Source organism: Dipodomys spectabilis, unplaced genomic scaffold (assembly GCF_019054845.1).
Source record: "Dipodomys spectabilis isolate Male_0828 unplaced genomic scaffold, ASM1905484v1 ptg000429l, whole genome shotgun sequence".
NCBI lineage: Eukaryota > Metazoa > Chordata > Mammalia > Rodentia > Heteromyidae > Dipodomys > Dipodomys spectabilis.
In genome coordinates, this window is record NW_024871106.1 from 446,315 (window position 1) to 453,434 (window position 7,120).

General features: G+C 44.3%; 1 pseudogene; it reads right to left on the reverse strand.

The window, feature by feature from the left end:
- Positions 1–1,303, reverse strand: part of LOC122097732 — an 82,781-nt pseudogene extending 81,478 nt beyond the window's left edge.
- Between the last annotated feature and the right edge of the window lie 5,817 nt (positions 1,304–7,120).

Here is a 7,120-nt window from a genome sequence, read left to right on the forward strand (position 1 = left end):
AATGTAGCCTTTTCTTCTGGAAAGTATTTATGGCCCTAGTGAAGATCAATTCCTGCTGTAATTAGTCATTAATTTTATTCCAACATCATTTCATAGATCCTTCTGAGTTTCTTCAGTAGTGCTTCATATTCTTAGATATGTTTTAACATCGATGCATCCAATGATAAAGACACATTGCTTAAGTCACCATTTTGATGATGGAAAAGAAACCATGCTGCAACCTCACTATATGGCAATTTTCTGGTTTTAAATTCTTTTAGATTTGAATTGATACTGGAAAACGAAATTCTGCGTACAGTTTTATATTTTCCTAATTATTTTTAGTACATGTTCCAATATTGTATAAAGTTAAAAACATTACTATTTACTTAGTTTTAGGATTTCTAAAATGGTCAGAGTAAAAGTTCTGTTCATTCACAATTTTAAGACAATATTGTCCATTATGACCAAGTGAGACATTTTAAACTTTTATTTGTGGTCCTTAATGTTGGTGCTGGGGAATGAATTCTAGTCCTTCATGTGTCTTAGTCTCCTGTGTGCCTCTGAGCCTGATGCGTCCTGTAGTTTTATTTTCAATCAACTAGAATAAAGAAAAATTTCACTAGGACGGATTATTACTTGTTTACTTTCTCCAGCATCTCTTGCATACATAAAAGTAATATAAGTCTACACTGACAGAAAATGGTGTTCTTATATGGTATTTATTCGTGGTAACTGTTCATTTTTTGTAGCCTCACTCTGCACTGTCTTGCCCCTTTCCTATCCCCCCCATCCCATAAAACTTGACTGGATCCACTGGAAACCCACTTCCAGGCAGCTTCCTCCTTAAATAGCCTAATCTAAACTAACCTACCCCTGGTAGACCTGCTATAAACTTTCAAAGGCTTAACTGCAACAAGACGCTTTACTGAAACGCCTTCTCTGCTATAGTAAAATCCCTCTTCCACTCCACCCCTTCCTGGAATCCCTGTTCTGCACCACCAGATACCAGGCCACATCTATATCTCCTTTCATGTCCCAACATACTACACCAAGAACCCGGCCTACATGGGGCTCCTCGCTCGAAGCCCCATCTCATCCACCAGATACCCTGCTCCTAACTACTCTAGTCCCTCTCAGTCCCATTGCTCCCATATTCTATTACCTCCAAGATCCTCCCTTCCCTTTCTTCCCCACCCCCAACCAGCCTTCTCCCTGGAGCTCCTCCTGATTTTATCAGAATCTCTGCCCATAACTAGCCTACTTCTAAGTGGCCTAAATTCTAAAACACAGCCCTGAACCTACCTCTTCCCACAAAGCCCATCGTGCTATATCAAAAAACCTTCACCTCCCTATAACTTCCCTTGAAGCCCCACCTTGCTTGGCCAGAAGCTTCTCATACAGCCCATCTCCTGCCTGGAGAGCCAGCCCTGTTCCTCCACAAGACTCTTCACCTCCCACATCTACCTTCTCAATGCCCTGCCTTGCTCCCCAGATAAACCCAACCCCTATTGGCTCTTCCCTAAGATCTACACGATACTCCACCTGATACCCTGCCCATAATTATCCTACACCATTGTAGCCTTTCCACTCCTTCTCAAAGCTCCTCCTTCAACTAGCCCCATGGCTCCAAGCCCTGCCCTGGTCCAGAAAAACTCCACCAGAAAACCCACACTACTCCATCTCTCAACACCCACATTGCTCCACTGGAAAACACTTGCACCAGTTGCCCTCCCTCTGGAAGTCTCACCAGGCTCAACTGTAAAACACTCCCTCCATAGTCCCTTTTGAAGGTTGCTTTGCCCTACTGGAAACCCTGTCCAAAGTCCATGTCCTGACTTGCAACACTGAGATCCCCACCCAAACTTCTCTTTTCGAGTTGTGACTGGCTACACCAGAAACCCCATCCTAACTATTCTAGAGCACTGGATACTATCACTGCTCTCACAAAGCTCTGGTCCTGAAAAACTCCTACATACATTGTGACTACATCTTGCTCTGTAGGAAACTCCACCTCCACCCTAACACACTTCCCAAAGGCCTGCCATTCTCCACCAGAAACCCTGCCCCTTACTAGCCCATGTCTTCCTAGTACCACCCTGCCCTCTCAAATCTAGAACCTGAAAGGCCTCTCCCTCATAGCTGCACATTCCTGCACCAGAATCCCCACCTTCTGTCTGCCTCTTGCCTCCATTCCCTGCCCTGCCTTATGGGAAACCTCACCCTACATATCCCACAAGGGCTCACAGTGCTCTACCAGCACCGCTCCTCTAAGTAAGCTCCTCCTTTGTAGCCTTGTTCTTCCTTCCAAAAGTTCTGCCCCAAACAGACTCCTCCCCAGTGAACCCGCCTTCTTCAACTGAAAACCTGTCTCCCTGCCAGCCTCCATCTTAAATCTTGCCTACTCCACAAGAGACCATGTCCCTAACAAGTTTAGCCATTCCTGTCCCTTCCCTGCTGTCTCAAAGCCCTACACAGACTGGCTTTCACCCTCAAAGCCCCGCTCTGCTCCACCACAGAGGTTGGCCAATACCAACTCCTCCTTTGAACGAGACAGGACTACACCAGAAACCCCACACCATCTCATCCATGAAGGTCCCATCTAGTAACTTTTATTACAAATATGATTTTATAATGGTCATAGACTTCATACTAATCAATATGAGAAGAAAGAAGTATTGCAAAAAGGCAACAAAAATTAGATATCTATTAGATGTCTTAATCTAGTTTGGTGTTCTGTTACCAGGAAGATACACATTGCGTGAAAACGTCTGAAGGTGATTCTTCTTATTGAAAGTATTCTTTGAAGTATCAGTAAGGTTTCATGAGTGATCATTTTATTTCTAGAAAATTCGTGCACATTACTGCCCATTAACTTAAAAAATATTAGCTATTTAAAATCCTCTGGTTTCGTTGAGGAAAGAGTATCAGTGTGTAAAAAGATGACTTTCAACTCATCTTTCTAATGAATAATTTTGGAGTTGCTTACCTTAATATGTACCAGAAATTATCTACCAGAATCCACTTTGAATTTCCTCCTTCCACTAAAGTGACCTTTGGAAAAGATTGAAGTGAGATTATACAAGTAAAATGTTAGATATGAAAACATATTTGAGATCATGACAAAATTATGATGAAGACCCCACCCAATTGCTTTTAATTTTCTAACAAAAGGAACTTAAGCCTATTTAACTGCAGACTTTCTGAAGACTAGAAGACAAGAAAATAAGAAATACCCTGTTACACCATGGTTCTGAAAACAAAACCAAAACAAAGAAAGACAACATAATGAGACAGAAGGGAATGAGGAAGTTGTACATGTGATATAGAGTTTAAAAAACACACTGAATCAGGTAAAAATAATTTTGGTCAACATATTTCATTGTAAATATTGTTCTTTGTTAAGCTGTGATTTAATATATATAGGTCTCAGCAGGGATCTGCCCAGGTAATTGTGTAGTTAGTCAATTTCATCATTATAAGATCATAAGGATGGAAAACTCCACACACCTTAAGACACAACTGCAACATCACTAGACATACACTCTTATTGGTCCAACATTGTAAGACAGACCTGTGTTTTACCAAAGCTTTGTATGTGGTATGCTGTAGTTTATTCATGCTAAAGAGCTAAAGTAACTCCAATTTGAGATTAATGCCACCATCTTGTGGAGGCTGCCCTCAGATTAACCCCAAGAGAGAGAGAAAAAACACAGGTTGCCAACAACTCTGCCCACCCTTAAGAAAGCAGAACAGTTACCCAAGTGTTCCAGGAACAGAACATACCAATAGTTCATAAAAAGGGCAGTGTACTTAGGGTGGCCTCAAACCAATCATGTAACTGCTTGTGTGGAAATTCCCTAAACTTGTTTGTTCAATACTATAAAAGTTGTGGTGATTTTGTGCTCAGGTCTCTTACTGTCACAGGTTACCGGGTGCATGGAGGAACAAGCTTGAGCTTGCAAATAAAGGACTCTTTTGCTGTTCGCATTGGTCGTGGTCTCTGGTGGTCTTTCGGGGTTCCCAAGTCCATGCAACATTTTTGGGGGCTCATCTGGAATCCCCCTCATGAGACCTTCCAGACGCCCCACCACAGAGTCCCAAAAAACCCATCTGTTAAGTCAAGGCATTGCTGTTCTGTATAGTTGGTTGCCTGTAGGTTCTGTATCTGTAATTCTGTTTTCCCACGGAGTCTGTATTCTGGGTGGCAAGGAGTCTTGGTGGACGCGCTATAAGATTGCCAACGGGGTCTGTGAGGAGACGTCCCCAGACAGCTCTGGTTAGATTGCTGTTTAGTACAGACATTTTTTTTTTGGGAAATGTTGCGTTTGTAGTCTCACACTTTCATGCAGACATTTTTTTGGGAAGTTTTCCATCTGTATTGGGAAGTTTTCTGTTTTAGGGGAAACTCTCCATCTATAGTCTGGCACTTTCTGGTTGGTAATTTACAATGCTGCAGCGTGCCTTTGTAAGTTGTGTCTTTGTGTTGAGTGTTCTGTTTGTCATTAGGTGTTTATCTTAGCCTTAGGCCTTGGCCCAGGGAGGTGTGAGTATGGGGGAGAATCTACCAGTCAGAGGGGATTTATTTCCCTTGCTACAAAATGATTGGGACTTCCCTTCCACCTTGGAAGGACCCTGGGTAAACAAATGTTGGTGAGATGTCACCCCATTCACTGAGATTTGACTGTTCTCTGTTTTATGTTTCCTGAGATAGAGAAGTTCTGGGTGAGAGTGGCAGGCTCACTCAGAACACTCTGAATACAGTTTGCTGAGTGAGAATGGCACAGAGTTCTGGTAGAGACAAAGGCAGCCTTTGATTGTTGTCTTGTCTAGTTCTGTTTTAGAATTGGTATTAGTTTTAAATGTATGTTTTTGGTTTTGCGTTTTTCTTATTTATTTGAACATCTCTGGGGAAATAAAAGCTCCAGCCTCCAGCTGGCCTGAGTCACAGAGAAGGCTATGTGGCTGGTTTTGACTTTTCAGCTAGTCCCAAAAATGTAAAGTGATTTTATCTAAAATTGATTAAAAAAATCAGGCCAGTTTAGTTTCAGGTGACCCCCGTCACCCCCAGCCTTCCTCCAACAGAAGAGATTCAAAATACCAATTGGTAAAATTCCTTGCTAAACAAGCAAGCCCTGGGAAAACGAAACTCAACAAAGTTACTTAGTTTAAAAGAAATATTGTCTTAATTTTTTGTTTGAAAACTTTAGAATGTCTACAAACAACTGATTTTTATTTTTGCATGCTTAAAGATCTGTGTGAGTGTGTTTTGTATGTGTTTGTGAACATGTTCATGATATAAATTGTCAGCATGCTATAACAATTGGGTGAGTTTAAGTTTAAAATTCAAAAGGTTATAAGGTTTGGACATTACCAAAATCTTTTGAAGAATTTACACATTGTTTTTAATGGCTTTTTAAGGATTCTTTAACTTGAAAATTAGAAAATCTGGTATTTTAGAATGCATAATCAACACTGTAATCAAGATATCTGGCTTAACAAAAAGGAGAAAATTAGAAGCCAACAGAAGAGGGGGGACCAAGATGGCGACAGGGCAGTAGGGAAACGCCACAGCTCTCTCCAACCAAAAAGAGAGTTCGAGTTCCAACGTTTAATCTCCCCAAGAGACCGACAACAACAAAAAGACGAACACTCAGAGAAAAACCAGAGGTGGAAAATAACAAAAAAAGAAAGAGAGGAAAAGAAGAATTTCAGAACAGAGAAGAGCGAAGACCCCTCCCCCAACCTTTACTGGCCGCGCGGCAGTGCGCCAAGCCGCCGGCCAGCCGGCCCGGCGGGGGCTGCCGGAGCCACAGAGACACAGGGGGCTGCTTACAGATCACCAGGTACCGGATTGCAGAACAGCGGATCGCCAGGAACAGAGAAACCTACCAGCCGGGAGTCTCCACGAGGATCCCACCCCCACCCCTCACTCTCCACCGGAGCGGAGAGGCTCCATCCCGCCAAAGCCGCCCGGCACCAGCAGCGCGACAAAGGGACCTGTCGGCAGAACACCCGCCCAATCGCAATCGCAACTACCCGGCGGGGGGCCGCCCAACCCAGCCCGCAACCACCCCAACTGAACTAGGACTGCAACAACAACTGACGACCTTCAGGGTGAGTACCCAACAGGGGACAGTGAATCCATCAAGGGAGACCAGAGCTGGAGGGAATCCCCAGACCCTGACCTAGACTCCCTACCCCAACACCCGGACCACAGGACCCACTAAAACTGGGAACTGTTCGAGAGCTCCACCAGCCGGTGGAGCACACTCTGCTGGCCAGGCCAGAGAAAGAGTGCCCCTGGAAGGGAGCTTAAATGCCCAAGCCAGGAACAGCGCCCCTGGGTCAAGACTACCAACAGTAGAAGAAATTTGAACTGTGTCCTCCAGGCTGCATAACCTAGGTGGTATACACATTAGCACAGGCCTAACGAGCGCGCTCCAGGCTGGGGCCGGAACCAGGCCCGGGGACCGGCGCCTGAACAAAGCAAAAAGGGTCAGAAGTGGGGCTGTGGCTCAAATGGTAGGGTGCCAGCCCTGAGCTGAAGAGCTGAGGGACAGCACCCAAACCTAGAGTTCAAGCCCACAACCAGCCCCAAACAAACAAACAAAAACACATCAGGAGCCCATAGCAGACTCCAGTATTTGGGAGAGTGCATCCAGAGCATCTGATCTTCCCAAGAGCACCCGCAGGAGCAAACACAAGCAGTCTAGGCTGCTCAACCCTTCCAAAGGCGGGAATTGCTACAGCAGAGAGCTGAGAATCCTAAGTAAGTCAGAATAGCAGCTGGAAATAGGCTCCCAACAGAATCCAGATCAGGCACAGACTCTCTCTACCAATACAGAATCAGCAACCAAGCAAAGACAGACACACCAAAACAAGATTGAAGAGCAGTCTCCTGAACCCCCATGCGAAAATCACAGAGAAAAATCACAAGGTTTACCACTACCCAGGACAGCAAGCTCACCTCAAAAGCCAGCAGCCACGCAGGGGAGAGCCCCAGTGGGAGCAAAGCAGGAATGGAAGACAAAAACTACATCCAAGGGTTGCTGGAGGCAATGACTCAAGAAATAAAGCGAGAAATGGATCAGAAATTGAAAGAGCACAAGGATGAACTATCAAAAGATATACAGGATAT